The sequence below is a fragment of the Periplaneta americana genome, chromosome 5 (genome assembly GCF_040183065.1).
Source record: "Periplaneta americana isolate PAMFEO1 chromosome 5, P.americana_PAMFEO1_priV1, whole genome shotgun sequence".
Lineage (NCBI taxonomy): Eukaryota > Metazoa > Arthropoda > Insecta > Blattodea > Blattidae > Periplaneta > Periplaneta americana.
In genome coordinates this window covers 7,720,243-7,739,755 of record NC_091121.1, presented here as the reverse complement: position 1 = coordinate 7,739,755, position 19,513 = coordinate 7,720,243, and the positions used below count along the sequence as shown (strand labels likewise).

Here is a 19,513-nt window from a genome sequence, read left to right as displayed (position 1 = left end):
TCAATTTATGATTCTGTGAATGGGAATCAAAGGGGAAAATTGGAAAAATAACGTAAAATAAGAAATAAAGTTTGATTTCAAGCTTTTATTATTAGCAGTATTTTCACGTTTTTTCATTAACATAGAAACGTTTTAACCCATTATTTGTGTAAAATAACTCCCCCTATTGAGAGACTACCTCTCTGAAAGACCAGTATTGGTCGTTTAATACAGGCTTTACTGTATATATTTTTGTGCGAGATGGTGCGTATTTGCTTGTTTTCCGCACAGAACCAATACGCGGTAAGTGTGAAATACCACATTCAGTATTCCCAACGTAACACACATAACAATTTCCCTCTTCTTACCGCTTAAGCGCGACATTCATTTTACTGCTTTAGGCTTTTAACATATTTTTAGAGACTTTTAACATAGTAATAATTATAAATTGGAAACTTACACTGCAATTTCACCTAAATTGCAATGTTAATTATTGTTTTTAAATATTTGCAAAAATTAAGTAAAGTCTACTACTCCACGAAACTTATTGCATTCCTGATACAAGTAACATTAAGGAAGCCGTGAAAAAATCAACAAGATTCCAGATGCGGATGTTATTACTGCAATATGTTATATAAATAATATTGTTAAAATATTAAAATGAAAAATAAATCATAAATAACCTTACCGTTTGTTTTTAAGTTCGCATTTATAGACTGGGGGGAAAAAAAGACAGACGTATATCACGGCCTGCTGGAGTATAGTAAACACAGAAAACATTTTATAGCAACAATGTTGAAGAAAGATATTTTGGTTTTCCGAAGTTGCCGTCATTAAACACAAACCAACATGGAGATTTCATTGCAACTAATTAGAAATTCGTCTTTCAGGTATGCAATAAACACACAAAATAATGTATGATACACGAGCGGTATGTTTGTTTTCATGTTCTCGGAAATTAAAAAAGCTCAACTACGTTTCGCTTTTTCAATATTTTCCTCGAACATGAAAACGTCAACATACCGCTCTTGTAACGTATATTACTATAATGTCATACCAAAAAGTGGCAGTTGGTTCCAGTATATATTTGACGTATATACGTGTTTGTTCTTAAGTTAATTCAAGGAAATAATTTATCAAGGACAGACTATCTTTACATGAGATGATGCAAGTCTCGAGCACTAAAATCAGGAAATAATTGAAGGGGTGAGAATGAGGTAGTCCCAAGTCACCCTGGTTGCCGTTCATATTGCTCATTGAAGAAAACTTTCGCCAGAATTTGCGTTCGTGCTCTTTGTGGAAGAGCACTCTTCGCTGCACACGAGAACAGATCGTTTCAATGCTTGCAATGCCAACAATGCCCTTTTCTGTTCGTGAGTGCATACAGTGCTTCGTAAGGGCAGCTGAGTCGATCAGCATTAAAAAAATAACTTGCACTTCTTTACACACGAATGAGTAATGTCTTCAAAAGAGACGGAGGTGAACTGTACGCATGCAACTCCCGACAAATTTCCTTGAGCTTCGGCAAATACGACTGGTGTAATATGGGATAGAACATTTCTGGTTAGTTTATTACTGTCATAAACTTTTGAAAAATGCTATGGATAAAGGCCTTACACATTATACATAATTACATAGGCCTACATGATAAAAATATAATACAAGCAATACGTACAAAATATTAAAATACAATATCCTGAGGTATTTGAAGAAACTCATTGGTACTTTAGAAAGAATTGGAAGTAACTGAATGAGATTCACATGGTAATCTGTTGAACATAGTAATGCCAATTCTTAGTTTTAGTCAGTCCTACTTAGGGTTGAGAGATTAGATGAATATACCTTGTGTGATAATTGTGTGCATCGCTTTAGCCGTGAAATCGTTAAAATTATTCTAAATATATGTCAAACAACTAAAAATATACATATTGATAACTGTTAGAATACCATCTTTAATAAATAGATGTCTGCAATGAGCATCATAAGCAGAACCAGTTAATATATGTAAAACCTTTTTTTTTTTTGTGAGCCAAGTACTTTAACAATGCTAGTACCATTATTCCAAAGGCAAATATGCCGTTTTTAGGTAAAATTTGGGTGCAAGATTCCTTAATTAGCGTATAACTCTGGATACCCTAACACATACTGCATCAATATGTGATATCGAAGATACGTTACTCTCTAGATCGATATACCTTATTTTATTTCAAGGAGTGCAGTTCGGTGGCTCCTTTGAACACCCACTTACAGATTTATGACTTCCTATACAAACAACTCTGACAATTCCATCCTGTCCCCTCATCCCAACATTGCACAGTTGCCACAATCCTGGTGTCCCTCGAAATTATGCAGTGAAACTGACGGGATTCTTGGAATTCGGAAAAGATGCCACAACTCTGTCTCCACGTGGATTTGACGGGAGCCTGTCAATTCTTATGAACGAAGGTTGTGATTGGTTACTAACAGGAGAAGACAAGATTTCCGTCACAGTAAGGAAGACATTTATTTATGACAACCAATTAGTAGTGGGCAGTAGAAGGTCTGTCGGCAAAGTCTTTTCTATGAAACTGCACTCCATGAAATGAAATAAGATATACCACGTAGCTTGACAAAGAACATTGTATCAATATTACAAGAATTGCTTAGAATAAATAATAATCTCCGTGTTTTTTCATAATTTAAACAGAGCCTACTAGAAATACACCAATATTTTCCATCTTTAAAAGCAGTGTTATTAACAATGCCAGCACATTAATGTCTTTACTAATGGAAAAAAGATGGCGTCATCAGCAAATAATATGGTTTCACTCATATTAAAAAGTAAACCATTGATCATAATAAAAATAACAGGGGGCCCAAGACGGATCCTTGGGGTACACAAAATTCAACTTGGGCCTCAAAACTATTTCACGTGACATCGTATTACGGAGGATTTAGCATGATGTTACACAAAATAGCAGTTTTATTAGTAACTGTATAAAAGTATATATTTTAGACATGAATCTATTTACAGTAAAGAATTCTTTTTTGTAAGCGAAATACTTTAACATTACTCCATATGCTGTTTTTAGGTAAAATTTGGGTACAAGATTCCTTAATTAGCGTATAACTTTGGATAGCCTAACACATACTGCATCAATATGTGATATCGAAGATACGTTACTCTCTAGATTGATACCACGTAGCTTGACAGAGAACAATGCATCAATATTACAAGAATTGCTTGGAGTAAATAATAATAATCTCTGTTTTTTTCATCATTTAAGCAGAACCTACTAGAAATATACTTTTCATTCTTTAAAATCAGTGTCATTAACAATGTCAGCACATTAATGTCTTTACTGGTGGAAAAAAGGATGGACTCATCAGCAAATAATATTCTTTTACTCATATTAAAAAGGAAGTCATTGATCATAATAAATAACAGGGGGCCGAAGACGGACCCTTGGGGTACACCAAATTCAACTTGGGTCTCAAAGCTATTTCACGTGACATCGTGTTACGGAGGATTCTGCATGATGTTACGCAAAATAGTTTTATTAATAACTGTTTAAAATTAATAGATTTTAGACATGAATCTCTCTACAGTAGGGTATAGAATTTTTCTCAAACACTAAAATAGTATTTTCAGTAATTGATTAACTAGCGGACTTACTCGTGTTAATTATGTAAGTTTGTGCGGCTTACAGGTGTTTCGGTGCTATCACACCATCCTCAGAGCCTATTAGATCTCGGTGTCATCTCGAACTTCTCTGTCTGTTATGTAGGTGCGTTTGATTTTTGAAAAGTGTTGAAAAGTGGAATCAAATAGTGTGTGTGTGTACTGAAATTGATCTGTGTGTTGAGAATTTGATCGGGGTGGGTTTTAGTGTGTTTGTATATTTCGTATTGTTCTAGTGTGTTCAGTTTTTGTTTCTTGGGTTGTATGTGTAGGATTTCCATGTCTGCATTTATGTTATTGTACGAGTATGTATGGTTAGCATTGGTTATGTGGTCGGCGTATGTAGATGTATTGTGTCCTCTGCTTATTGCTTTAATGTGTTCTTTGTAGCGTGTTTGGAATGATCTGCCTGTCTGTCCAATGTAGAACTTGTCGCAACTATTACATTTGAGTTTGTATACACCTGTGTGGTCGTATTTATTTGTTTGTGTTGTTTGTGTGTTGAGATGTCTTTGTAGTGTGTTTTCTGTTCTGTATGCTATATTGTACAGGGACATCATTTTATTTTTACTAACATTTTTAATATTAACCTGGCTATACATCTAGAGAACCGGAAAAACCGTTCGCTATCCCCTTCCACAACTGAAGTTCGATGATACTGGCGTAAAACACAAACAAATCACTTTACTAGGTATAGGAGGGAAGAAAAGTACTTCATCCATTTACGTAAACTAGGAAATATCGCGATTTTGAGTTCGATAATTATTTTCATTAGGTTTTTATTTCATCAAAATGAAGTACTGTATTAAGAATAAGTGTTTTTACTCACGAACTGAGCTATCCATGCGAACGTATTCATTATGCAGTGTATATTATACTGTCTACAGCACATTAGCGTACAGTATAGAGAATGAAGTTCAATTGAAAAAATAATCATAATATGGAAATTTTAACACATCTTTTTAAATGGTAGCCGTTCATTTCGATAGCCTACAGGCTTCAGTTCTTTTGTGCATATTATCGCACTATAGACTATTGCATCTAATTCCAATTGCCAGTTTCGTCCTTCGTACTAGTAACTTATGTTGAAATAATTCTGTACCTAGTCTATAAAACAGTACCTTAAGTACTGTAAATTCAATCTTCACTTCTGCCCGACCCGCACAGATAAAATTACTCAGACATGTTATCTACTGTCCGTCCAAGTGGTTATGCCGCAGGATCGTAGAAAGGGGGGAAATCACGTGACAGTTAATTACTTAACGAGGCCCTTTTATTTAAGTTATTTTAAACAGTTGTATAATATTACGTAAACGTCCAATTCCTAACAGAAATTAATGTTTTCAGAAAAAAGCTAAGACAGCCCTGCTTTTAGAGAGGGCCGTGCAGAAGCAGGTGAGGGAAATCGGGATGCGACGTAGGCAAACGGACAGTACCTGTGCGAAAATATGATTCAATATTAAAAGTTCTTTCGTTACTAGAAAACGGGAACATATTTCTGGAACGTACTATACTCAGTAACTCAGTGCTGTTTACTATAAGCGGCCTTGATTCTGTCTGGAGAACAGTTGAAACTCCATTGGTAGAAGGGGTGGGAGTGAAGTACATTGAAAAACTCAGGTACAATAAAAATTGAAGTAAAAATAAAATGATGTCCTTGTATTTCTGCTTTCTGAATGAAGATGAGATCTTATGTGTGCGTTTGTTTTCATATGTTAGTGTGATGTATTTCTTGTGTTCTTGTGTTTGTGTTGTGTTTTGCGTGTTTTTGTGTTTGTTAATTTTTTGTTTTGTCTTTCTTTTGATGTTGTCTATTATGTTTGGATATTAACCGTTTTAGTATTTTCACCTCCAAATCAACCTTTCATAACAATACAGAGAGTAAAGCAAGAGTTTCAAAGGAAGTATGGTAAATATCGGATAATTTAGAATCGCTTTACGCGGAATTGAGGGCATCAGTTGAAATTAATTACCTGATGAGTGAAATACGCATACATTCAAGTGTTAACGATTTACGAGCCCACGGCATGCAATCAAATACGAATTATTAACCGTTTCTGACGCCAGTTCCATGCATAAACGTTATGTTTAATGCTTATTACGTGATTGATGCATATCGGGGTAACAGCTTCTGAGGTATGTGATGCACACGCATTGCTGCGAACAGGGTGGAAGCCGAAAAATTTCAAATGTTAGTACTGCGGTATTCCAGACGTACCGGCAGGTGGAGCTGTTGTCGCTCTCGTCATCTGTGTACATATTTCGAATATCCCCATCGACTATTATTCGGTTATCTGATGTCGATATTTATAACACAAATACTGACATGATGCAAAGACAGTCAACATTTTGTTAAAATATGTAGCCTACTATAAAGTAAGACTCATCTATATATATAATTTGAACTGGTAATGGAAATTACGGGAAAACGGCTGAACGGATTTTAATAAATGACCGCTCATTTTGAAGCTTGGAACTCAAAGTTTTTCAGAGAAATTGTAGTTTTTCAGTGGAATGTCAACTTTTCAACATAATTTTCCTATTTTCCAAAATCCATCTGTCGTCAGTTTTGAGAACTAGCTAATTACATTTCAGAACAAAACAAAACACACACTACAGTCAACAATATTACACGAAGGCCATGATCTGCAAGAATGCTGACATATTTAGAGCTCAAATTAAATTGGTTATTAAAAACTTAACTTACTAAAAATAATTTACAGGTTCGATTCTGTGGTGTGTAATTTTCTGGGTACAGCTATGCATTGGATATTAAAAACTACAAAACTTGAGGTGATTTGATGACATTATTACCAGGGAACGGATTTATATGGACTAAAAATATATGAAATATGTAAATATATATGTAGTTATTTTTACCAAAATATGGAATTAAATATGGATTTTTACCAAAATATGGAATTAAATATGGACTTAAAATTATAAAAAAATGACTATGTACGTTAAATATTGGTACATTTTAATCAAACTAAACAAAAAATATAATGGACGTACCTTATCTTCCAATGTAGTTTCAACAAAACACAATTTTTATTGTCTGTTACCATAACAATAGGTTACAAACATTTCTTTCAAGTGCTGAAAAGTGAATCTTCTTCTATTGTCTCTGAGGATAGATTTATACTGACTAAAAGAGCGTTCGACGTCACAAGAAGTAACTGGTACATAATTCAATTTCACAATGTCTGCTGGGGATAAGTCCAAGTTAATCTTCACTGTTGATTCACCACTCATCACAGCAACAACCTTTTGTAGTTCTTCATATCCAGGGTTTTTTGAAAGTACAGTGTCCACCTTAGCTCTTACTGCATCTGCAACTTTACCTCTACCACGATTCAGTTGTTCCACAGTACTATTTATAATTTCAAAACTTTCAGATAGTGAAAGGTGCCTATTTTGGAGACTTTTGAGCGTTTTTATGATGCATGAAAATGTATGCTGAATGTGAGCTAAGTCATTCTTCACACTTATGTCACAGGTAACTGTTTTCGCAGTATCAATTGAGACTGCATCTTCAGAGTCCAATGCAAGGAGAACATTGTTAATAGAGTCTATATGTTCGGCATAATATTCAACTGCTTCTAGCCATGTACCCCATCTAGTTAAAATTGGCTTTGGTGGCAATGGAATTTCAGGGTACATTTCTTTCAACACGTTAACTCTACTGGGAGCTTTGAGAAATACTTTTTTCACTGATGAAATCAACAAATCTACTTTAGGGAAATTGTCTCTGACCACTTCTGCCACACGATGAAATGCATGCGCCACACAAGTAAAATGAGTCAATTTAGGATATACAACAGATAATGCTTGTCCAGCTTTGACCATATAAGGGGCAGCATCGCTAATAAAGAATAACACATTATCGTACATAATACCCTTTGGCCACAGGATACCCATAGCTTCGTTGAACAGTTTAACTATAGTTTTGTTATTGCACTTTTCTAGAACATCACAATGTAAAAGAATTCGTTCAGAATATTGTTCACTTAACAAACCGATAACTACATTACCAACAAGTCTACCTTCTTTGTCGGGAGTCTCATCAATGGAAACCCAAATTGAACTATCTTTAATTTCATCTCTTATCTTCTGTATTGTCTCATCGTAGATGGATGGAGCATACGTCTTCCTAAGTGTTGACTCATCCGGGATTGTATGTTGAGTATATTTTTCAAGGAATTCCCTGAAGACCTTATTCTTTAGTTTGTAGAGAGGAATATCAGCAGAGATGAGAGAACGGCACAGGTCGATGTTAAACTCAGATCTTACATTCGATGTTGTTGGTTGTGTTAAAAACAATTGTCTCTGCTTGGAATTTAGTTGTTTGTTGGCCTGATGTTTACTAGTTGTAATGTGTTGTTGCACCAGGAACTTTTGTGTAGATGATACTGCACACTGACACAAATTACAAAATAATATTTTATTGTCAGTTGATAAACCATCTTCTTTAAATTCTGAAATGTAACTTGTTAGTTTTGATTTTAAATTGACTGAATGACGTACTTTTGGCATATTTACCGTCTTTATAGTATGATTTACAAAACTGAACCTATGTGTACTCTGACTGGCATTTAACTGTTGAGCTGCACAACTGAAGTCTGTTAAAAATTTTAAATTAAATTAATACAGTTTTGTAACTTACTTTCCCATTGTTGATAGGACTGCTAACTTTCAAATAACTCTGATGTTAAAGGGATTACTGAACATGTGTTTAAATCTCTGTTGTTGAAATGTATTTTTAAAAGTTAATGGAATTTTGTTTTGTTTTATTGTTAAACCTAATATAATATGGACTGTTTTATATGAAATATGGAAAATATATGGAAATTAACGAAAATATGTACTAAACTCTAAAATATGGAAAAATATGGAAAATAAAAGTAGGATTTTTCAACCCTACACATTGTGAAACATAAAGATAATGCAAAATATAAATTATATTAGCTTTATAAGTAAATATGTATTTACATATAAATCCTTTCCCTGATTATTACTATTAGAAATGAAATATTATTTTAGTTAATGCCATGATGTGACTATTTTTCATTAATTATACATATTAATGCTATATTGATTATATGAAAGTGAAACGTTTTGGGATTATACAGGGACATAACTTTATTTTTACCAACATTCCCATCTTGATAGATAAACGGAGACATACTAGTATAGTAGATATTCGAACTTTCAGGGGTGCAGACTGTAATTCTGACCATTATTTGGTGATTGGAGAATTAAGAGAAAGATTATCAGTAGCCAAACGAGTAGAGCAACAAGTTAATATTACTAAATTCAATATTTTGAAATTAAAGGACGAGGAAGCTAAGCAAAATTATCAGGTCGAAATTTCGAATAGGTTTGCCACTTTAGAAAGTTCCGACGAAGTTGAGAAAGAATTAGATGTTAATAGCGTGTGGGAAAATATCAGAGATAGTATCAAAATTGCAGCTGAGCAGAGCATAGGTTATTATGAAACTAAGAAAAAGAAACCGTGGTTTGATGAAGATTGTTGCATGGTAGTAGAAAGAAGGAAACAGGCAAAATTGAAATTCTTACAGGATCCAGTTGAGGAGAAGAGAGAGAATTATTTCAATGAAAGACGGGAAGCAAGTCGTACACTTAGGAATAAAAAGAGAGGTTACTTGAAGGAAAAACTGAATGAGGTAGATACAAATAGTAAGAATAAAAATATTCGAGATTTATATAAGGGTATAAAGGAATTTAAGAACGGATATCAGCCAAGGGTAAACGTGATCAAGGATGAGAATGGTGACTTGCTTGCAGACTCTCCATCAATCCTAAACAGATGGAAAAACTATTTTGCGCAACTACTAAATGTACATAGGCCAAATAGAAATGATCGGGACGAAATTGAAATACAAACTGCTGAGCCATTTATACCCGAACCCACGCTTTCAGAAGTCGAAATTGCGATAGAAAATCTGAAAAAGTACAAGTTTCCAGGTATCGATCAAATTCCAGCAGAATTAATACAAGAGGGTGGGAGTGCATTATATAGCGAAATTTATAAACTTGTACTTGCTATTTGGGAAAAGGAAGTTGTACCAGAACAATGGAAGGAGTCCATAATTGTACCTATTTTTAAAAAGGGGGACAAAACCAACTGTGGTAACTTTCGAGGAATATCACTTTTGTTGACGTCGTACAAAATTTTGTCCAATATTCTTTTGAGAAGATTAACTCCGTACGTAGATGAAATTATTGGGGATCATCAGTGCGGTTTTCGGCGTAATAGATCGACTATTGATCAGATTTTTTGTATTCGACAGATAATGAGAAAAAATGGGAGTATAAGGGTACAGTACATCAGTTATTCATAGATTTCAAAAAGGCTTATGACTCGGTTAAGAGGGAAGTATTATATGATATTCTTATTGAATTTGGTATTCCCAAGAAACTAGTTCGATTAATTAAAATGTGTCTCAGTGAAACATACAGCAGAGTCCGTATAGGTCAGTTTCTATCTGATCCTTTTCCAATTCACTGCGGGCTAAAGCAGGGAGATGCACTATCACCTTTACTTTTTAACTTCGCTCTAGAATATGCCATTAGGAAAGTTCAGGATAACAGGCAGGGTTTGGAATTGAACGGGTTACATCAGCTTCTTGTCTATGCGGATGACGTGAATATGTTAGGAGAAAATACACAAACGATTAGGGAAAACACGGAAATTTTACTCGAAGCAAGTACAGCGATCGGTTTGGAAGTAAATCCCGAAAAGACAAAGTATATGATTATGTCTCGTGACCAGAATATTGTACGAAATGGAAATATAAAAATTGGAGATTTATCCTTCGAAGAGGTGGAAAAATTCAAATATCTTGGAGCAACAGTAACAAATATAAATGACACTCGGGAGGAAATTAAACGCAGAATAAATATGGGAAATGCGTGTTATTATTCGGTTGAGAAGCTCTTATCATCCAGTCTGCTGTCCAAAAATCTGAAAGTTAGAATTTATAAAACAGTTATATTACCGGTTGTTCTGTATGGTTGTGAAACTTGGACTCTCACTCTGAGAGAGGAACATAGGTTCAGGGTGTTTGAGAATAAGGTGCTAAGGAAAATATTTGGGGCTAAGCGGGATGAAGTTACAGGAGAATGGAGAAAGTTACACAACACAGAACTGCACGCATTGTATTCTTCACCTGACATAATTAGGAACATTAAATCCAGACGTTTGAGATGGGCAGGGCATGTAGCACGTATGGGCGAATCCAGAAATGCATATAGAGTGTTAGTTGGGAGACCGGAGGGAAAAAGACCTTTAGGGAGGCCGAGACGTAGATGGGAGGATAATATTAAAATGGACTTGAGGGAGGTGGGGTATGATGATAGAGACTGGATTAATCTTGCACAGGATAGGGACCGCTGGTGGGCTTATGTGAGGGCGGCAATGAACCTTCGGTTCCTTAAAAGCCATTTGTAAGTAAGTAACATTTTTAACATTAACCTGGCTATACTCGAAAACACTGTTGCCCCCTTCCATTACAGGAGTTTGATGTTACTAGTGCAATATGTAAACCAATCATTTTACTAGGTATAGGAGAGAAAAGTAGTGTATCCATTTATGTTGTAGGGAAATATGATATTACGATTTTCAGTTTGATAATAATTTTTACGGAATTTATCAAAATACAGTAGAGTAGTAACATTTTTTTTTTTTTTTTCAAAAAACTCAACTTTTCAGGCGGCTATGTTCGTTATGTAATGTCTACTTTATTTAGCATATTAATTATTGATGTTAGCATACAATATAGAGAGTGCATTTAAATTGAGGGGTCGTAAGTAAAGGGCTGTAAGTGCACTTAATTTACTTTTGAGAAAATGGGGTTTAAATATTTAAGCTTTCGTAAAATCGGTGAAATTTTTATTTAAATTTTAATGTGTGATGCGATTAAAATATCTCTTTGCCGCTAAAATTTTAGATACTTTAGCTTACACTGGATGCACTTAACTCATGTTATTACAAATGTCACTAGCATTCCTTTGCTTCTAGCCACCTCAATTCAAAAAAAGCCAATCCGAATTTTTAAACAAGTTGCTGAAAATGGTTGCCGTTCATTACAATGCAGGCTTCAATTCAGTACGCATATTATTAAAAACATCTTGAAGCATATTCGCTGAAATTGAATTTATCGTTTCTTCAATATAATTTTTAGTACGATATTATTAATATAGGTTCTTTCTTCTATAGAAAACGCAATCATATTTTTGAAACACACTATACACTGCAGTGTTTACTTCACTGCTTGAAAACTTCGAATGCAACAGTGGCTGTAAGTTTGTGTGTCTGACGGGAGCAAGGACATTAGTGAAGGGGTGAGAGTGAAGTACATTCAGAAATGCAGGTACAATAAAAATGCAAGTAAAAATAAAATGATGTCCCTGTATAAGTAGATGTAGAGAATAACTTAAATTAGATTTTGGTTTCTATATTTTACTGAGTGGCGGCTATATAGTATATATAGTATATGTTACTAAAAGCTATAAAACTTACGTAAGAAAATAATATTATTAAACATCACATATTTTTTTATAGTTATTAATCAAGTGGGCTTGGGTCTTTTTCATATATTTAATGGCGGTGTGGTGTAGATATTTATATGCGTGGTTCTCTTCAGTATTGGCTCGAGAGAGAGTATCTTTCATTATTATGGAAGCAAATAACTTTCAGAATGTCTGGTATTCTTCATTGAAAATAAATCTGAAAAATGTTTATTTGAACGTCTAATGAACTTAGTTTGCAGCATTTGCTGCATAAGCCACTAGTATTTAATATAAATGTGCGTTTTCTCGTGACATGTACAGGGTGTATCACGAGGTTTTCCCCCGGTTTATGAAGGTGATTCCTGGTGTTATTTGGAACAAAAATTGTAAATACAGTAATGGAGTGACATTCATAATTAAGAAGTTACGGGAATTTGAAAAAAGCAACAAAAACTTTTTTATTTGAGAATGTCACTGACAAAAATGAAAATCATAGTTAGAATACAAACAAGTGTTTAATTTTGTACCAGTCTCTTGCATGTAGAGTGGATTTAAAGCAGATGTTCAAAATTTCCTCCCTGCATCTGAAGGCAAAGATTCGCACGGGTGTGAACCGCACGTGTAGCATTTCGTAACTTCACATATTTGTTCCTTATTGTCGCTGCGGCATCGATAATGCGTTGAATCAACTCTTCTCGTGTTTGCACCCTAATCTGGTACACGATGTCTTTCATCCACCCCCAGATGCAGTAATCTAGGGTGTTAAATCTGGGGATCTGGTAGGCAAACGGTTGGCATGATCACGTGGTTCTATATGCTGCACTTTCTGCACATGAAAAGGATACAGTCCGTTCTCATGAAGAATTCTCCATACCTTGGAATGTGAAACTTTAAATCTTCCCCCACACATCGTTAGTTCTGCGCAGTCCACACCTGTGGAGTAACGGTTAGCGCGTCTAGGCGCGAAACCAGGTGGCCCGGGTTCGATTCCCGGTCGGGGCAAGTTACCTGGTTGAGGTTTTTTCCGGCGTTTTCCCTCAACCCAATACGAGCTAATGCTGGGTAACTTTCGGTGTTGGACTCCGGACTCATTTCACCGGCACTATCACCTTCATCTCATTCAGACGCTAAATAACCTAAGATGTTGATAAAGCGTCTTAAAATAACCTACTAAAATAAAAAAAGTCGTGCGCAAACATGTCTAGCGCTACATACACCATGGCGTGTTTCGAAAATATGTTGTAACTCCTGAATTATGAATGTCACCCCATTACTGTATTTACATTTTTTGTTCCAAATACCACCAGGAATCACCTCCATAAACCGGGGGAAAACCTCGTGATACACCCTGTATTGTATTGTATTTATTAACGTTCCATGGTATCCATACATGCTTACAGCTAGAATATGGAACAAGTCAAAAAACTTAATACTATTATAAAATCTTAATTTATAGTCACAGTCTAACTGAAATATATACAGACGAGATTTACAATACAGTCTACTAGTACAACACAAAGTTTTAGTATCAATTTCATGAAGCGTTATTGAATGTCATGAATTCACCTACAGGATAGAAGGCGTGAGAAATTAGGTACTTCTTTAATTTGGCCCTAAATAATTTTATGTTTTGAGTTTCATTTTTTATATCGATAGGGAAGCTATTAAAAATTTTTACTGCCATATAACGTATAGTAGTGTTTACAGCTACAAATCCAATGGGACCACTTTCACTGTGAAGATTTAAAGCTCTCGTAATTATACGGGCAACATTTTGTTGATATCTGTACTCTACAATACGCATCTCGCTTAATTATAAGATAATTTTCTTCCTCTGCGACTTGAGTGATAGCGTTCCCAGCTACAAATTCAATGGACCCGCCTTTCAAATTTCAGCAACATTATGAAGATTCTCAGTTGCACAAAAGTTTGTTTAAATACGTACAGTCTTAGAAAAAAGTTTGTTTAAATACGTACAGTCTTAGAAAAAAGTTTGTTTAAATACGTACAGTCTTAGAAAAAAAGTTTGTTTAAATACGTACAGTCTTAGAAAAAAGTTTGTTTAAATACGTACAGTCTTAGAAAAAAGTTTGTTTAAATGCGTACAGTCTTAGAAAAAAAGTTTGTTTAAATGCTTACAGTCTTAGAAAAAAAGTTTGTTTAAATATGTACAGTCTTAGAAAAAAAGTTTGTTTAAATGCGTACAGTCTTAGAAAAAAAGTTTGTTTAAATACGTACAGTCTTTGAAAAAAGTTTGTTTAAATACATACAGTCTTAGAAAAAAAGTTTGTTTAAATACGTACAGTCTTAGAAAAAAGTTTGTTTAAATACGTACAGTCTTAGAAAAAAGTTTGTTTAAATACGTACAGTCTTAGAAAAAAGTTTGTTTAAATACGTACAGTCTTAGAAAAAAGTTTGTTTAAATACGTACAGTCTTAGAAAAAAAGTTTGTTTAAATACGTACAGTCTTAGAAAAAAGTTTGTTTAAATACGTAAGGTCTTAGAAAAAAGTTTGTTTAAATACGTACAGTCTTAGAAAAAAGTTTGTTTAAATACATACAGGCTTAGAAAAAAGTTTTGTCGCACAGATACTTTGTCTCAAAAAAGGAGGCAGTGCGCATGATCAGTCATACAACGAAACAAAACTAATGTTATTACTTCAACTGGTCGTTGTCTTGTGAACTAGATCGCTCGACTTCTGATCATGCGTACTGCCTCATTTCTGGGACTTAAAATTAACTGTGTGACGAAACTTTTTTCTAAGACTGTACACTAGAATAGGAATCATATTTAATGTAATTACAAATGTGCTTCTATATGACTTAAGTAATAGCGTTTCCAGCTATAAATCGAATGAACACGCTTTCAAATCTCGGTAACATTGTCAAAATGTAACTCTACCCCTTAGGTGGAAAAATTCTGATCTAGAATATGATATGCTTTTATTTCATTATTGCGAAATCTTTTATAAATCTAACTTCAAAATTAGTAATAAAATTAGGAAACATGCTTAATATTTAATTATAGTTCTGGTGGTGTGGAACAGAACTGCTATTGGCCTTAACTTCCCCAGAATGAATGAATGAATAAATAAATAAATAAATAAATAAATAAATAAATAAATAAATAGATAAATAATAAATAAATAAATAAATAATAAAAGGTAAAGGTAAAGGTATCCCCGTAACATGCCATGAAGACACTTAGGGGGCATGGAGGTAGAGCCCCATGCTTTCCATGACCTCGGCACTAGAATGAGGTGGTGTGGTCGGCACCACGCTCTGACCGCCTTTTACCCCCGGGAAAGACCCGGTACTCAATTTTATAGGAGGCTGAATGAACCTTGGTGCCATTCTGAAAGTTTGGCAACGAGAAAAAATCCTGTCACCACCTGGGATTGAACCCCGGACCTTCCAGTCCGTAGCCAGCTGTTCTACCAACTGAGCTTAAATAATAAATAAATAAATAAATTAATAGATAAATTAATAAATAGATAAGTAAATATATAAATAAACAAATAGGTAAATAAATAAATAGATAAATAAATACATAAATAGATAAATTAATAAATAGATAAGTAAATAAATAAATAGATAAATTAATAAATAGATAAGTAGATATATAGATAAGTAAATAAATAGATAAGTAAGTAAATAAATAAATATAGTAGACCCTCGATTTAACGGACTAATAGGACTAAGGGATGTCCGTTAAATTCGTAAGTCCCTTAAATCGCGAATTTTTTAAAGGGTAATATTTTATAATACAACACTGAAATGTTAACACTTCAGTACAGTAGAATGTATTACTATTTTAATATGGAACACTATACAGTACCGTGGCGAAAAGGCCATGGTGCGCCGAGCCACTGTGTAAGCTGCAACGTGCATAGCACCTATGGAGGGAGGCGGACAACCGAAGGGGGAGTTAATGTTTAGGACGTGTAACGAAGAAAGAAATGAACAAGAAAACATAGGACACCTTATCATAACCTAAAATTAACTGTCTTCAGAATGTCTCTGCGACAAAGTTTCAAAATCAGGAATTATGTCACTTACTGCCAATCGTAGTTGATCACGAAGGTATTTGTCTGTCAGTCGTGATCTAAATTTGATTTTTACTATTTTCATTGTTGAAAATAATTTTTCACGAACGTAAGTTACAGCGAACATGGCTTCAACAGAGCAAGCGAAAGAACGAAGCTTCAAATATTTATTTTTTTCCAAATATTTGAAAAGTTCAATATCTGTCAAGTCCTTACATCTAGTTTTCATTTAACGTCACATTGTAAATCTGTGAGTTTAAATTGAAAATCTAACCGCATTATTCGTACATCTGCTGTAAAAGAATCGACGAACAGAGATGATAATGATGATGATGATGATAATAATAATAATAATAATAATAATAACAACATTTAACCTTTTAATGTTTCACCAGTAACATGTAGTAACTTATAATGCCGTTTTATGTTATACAACCGTTTTCCTAGTAATATTTGTGAACAAATCATACATTTAATATTTTCATCATATTGTAAGCAAAAGAATGCATCCTCCCATCCTACTTGAAACTTTCGTTTTTTATAGAGGTACATGGTTTCGAGAGAGATATTGCGACGATACGCCACTCGCAGGTCCGAGACAAATACAAATAGAACGGAGTTTGACTCCAGTGAGTGAGAGGGTGGGGGTTGTGGATAGGAAGCGAGAGAAAAGCACTGCGAGCCACAATGTGCTCGTGAGTCGCATTTTCGCCGCGGCTGCTATACAGTATTAGGGTCCGATTATAAATACAGTACAGTAATAAAAAACACTTTACAGACCGTTTTAGTGATAAAAACCCCTTTCTCTGAATCACTGATGGTGCAAAAGACTATGCAAACACTTATTTACTGGTAAACGGTTGTTGTGAACTGGTAGCCTGAATGAAGAAAGCATCAATCTTCAGTTGCTCTCCTATTGCATGCCGTTTCCTTATTAGTAAAGATCGAAACTGCCTAAAATAGTCTAATATGTCCGTTAAATCCGAATTTCCTTCAATCGAGTGTGTATTGTAAATAAATAAATAGATACATAGATAAATAAATAAATAGATAGATGAATAAATAAATACGTAGGTCGATAAATAGATAGATAAATAAATACATAAATAGAGAAATAAATAAAGTAAAAATAATAAATAAACAATAAATAAATAAATAAAAAATAAATAAATGAATACATAACATACGTACATACATAAATTACGATTGCACTTCATGAATAAAATATAATTTGTCATAAATAAGAATTCTAACTAAATATATTAGTATTGATCACTGAAAATGTAACTTTAAAACAATTATTAAATTCTAATATATTTTTTGTATTGCTGTATACATTCTTATCCCATTTATATTTGGAATTTCACAATAGTATGCAGACTACTTATATTGCATTTGTAATTGTAATTGTTAATTAGGGAGATTCATGGGGATATGAGTGCAGGTCCATGGCCCATTTCTTTTAGGGCTCATCCCAACATTTGTCTTAGCGCCTTAGGAAAACCACGGAAAAACCTTAGGCAGGATGAAATATCGCATTTCTCTGGTACACCCATTTTATTATTGTGACGGAGTAGTTCTGTCAGCAAGTTTTCCTGGTGTACACGTGAACTGCGATTTTTCCAAGCAGTAATTCATTAAAGATCAATGGTATTTCAGATTAATCAATTGAATTTCAGAAAACGACAGATGTAATTCAGGTTTTTCAATAATTGTAAGTCAGAAAGAATACGATGTAATGCAGAAAGCATCATCCGTAAATTATATATCTATTAAACTCGTTCACGTTGGCATTAAACTTATAATATACAATCACATAAACAAAACAGTCAGTTGTCATGACTACCAAACAAATGATCTTTTCAGAATTTTAATTTGATTGCATAATCAGAATAAAATTACATTGATTAATCTCAATAAAAATTAATTGACGTTTTCTGAAATAGAATTGATATTTCCTGAATTTCAGTTGCACAGTCTGATTTACATGTGACCAGTATTCTGAAATGCACTTGATTAATCTGAAGTACAATTGACACTTTCTGAGTGCTATTGATGTTTTGTGGATTACAGCTTGAAAAGATGTATAATAGAAATACTAATAAATAAAATAATAGAGCATAAAATAATGCCAACCTAAGCATTCATTACCGAAATTTCATCGCAATTCTTTCAGAATTAGAATTATAAAGACATTAAACTGTCATATCTGATTTCCATAGGCGAGTGAAGATTTTCAAATCATAATCCTTTAATGCTTTACAATAAGATTTTACTTTGAGCGTTATATTCTGACTTTCTTTGTTCTCTGGCGGCACTTTTCTGTCATGAGGACGCAACTTCGATATCTGGCGTGTGATTTTGACGGGTCAGCGGTACACATGCACTGCTGCACAGCGTGGGTGTTGCTACATACCATGCATAATCTCGTGGAAGGGAGGCTTGACGTCACAGAGTGCATGCCGTGGTGAAGATAAGAAGGGGGGAGGTGTGATGTTCATGACAGGCCGCACGATAAACAAAACAAAACGTCCAACTGCTCTTATCAATTGTGAGACACATACCTTGCGTTCGTCTGTCGCCCTCCTCTATCGATGTCGTGCATCTCCTGTGTCCATTTCTTGATTGTTATCACGACAAATCCTCCGGGAATGCGCGCCTCCTCAATACAATCCCGCCTTATTGTCCGGCGCGTCGCGACAGATTCAGACAGATGTGCATTCTATGCGAGACATCAGTTAATTACGCAATTGCTCCTCAGAGAGAAGCACCAGTTTGTCTGTTGGTGTGCGCGTTGTAGTACCGCGTCTCGCGCTAGATGGCAGCACAGTAGTCCATAGTTACTTCGACGTAACAGTGGTCCTGGCACAAGTTACATAGTTTTTGACTAAAAATGGTTGTAGGAGCTTATTGGCAATTTGGTCCGCACTCAAAAGAGTACTTTGACCACTTCCGGGTTACTAGATTGGGCTATAAAAAACTAATTGGGCTATCTCTGTTCCCGTTTGATTACAGTCTGTTCGAAATATTAGCAGAAGTAATTATGTAGTTTAAATATACAGTGTATATATATTTTATTTTTGTAATAAGTTAGTATTCTGTTCTTTAACTTTTTGTTAAATTTTAACTGCTTGTATACTTTGTGACCTGGTAGAGTGTAGGAGAAGGCCCTATGGCCTTAACTCTGCCAGAATAAATAAAGAATTATTATTATTATTATTATTATTATTATTATTATTATTATTATTATTATTATTATTATTATTATTATTGTCCGGGTCAGCTTACTTCAT

At 34.3% G+C, this 19,513-nt stretch overlaps 1 protein-coding gene across 3 annotated transcripts in view; it reads right to left on the bottom strand.

Moving 5' to 3' along the window:
• The window catches only part of chn (zinc finger transcriptional factor charlatan), a 319,048-nt gene extending 300,135 nt beyond the window's left edge, over positions 1-18,913 (bottom strand). For all 3 annotated transcript variants that reach the window (XM_069825311.1, XM_069825315.1, XM_069825314.1), the window contains exon 1: positions 18,785-18,913. The gene's annotated coding sequence lies outside the window, so the exon portion shown is untranslated. The remainder of the gene's footprint in view (positions 1-18,784) is intronic.
• Between the last annotated feature and the right edge of the window lie 600 nt (positions 18,914-19,513).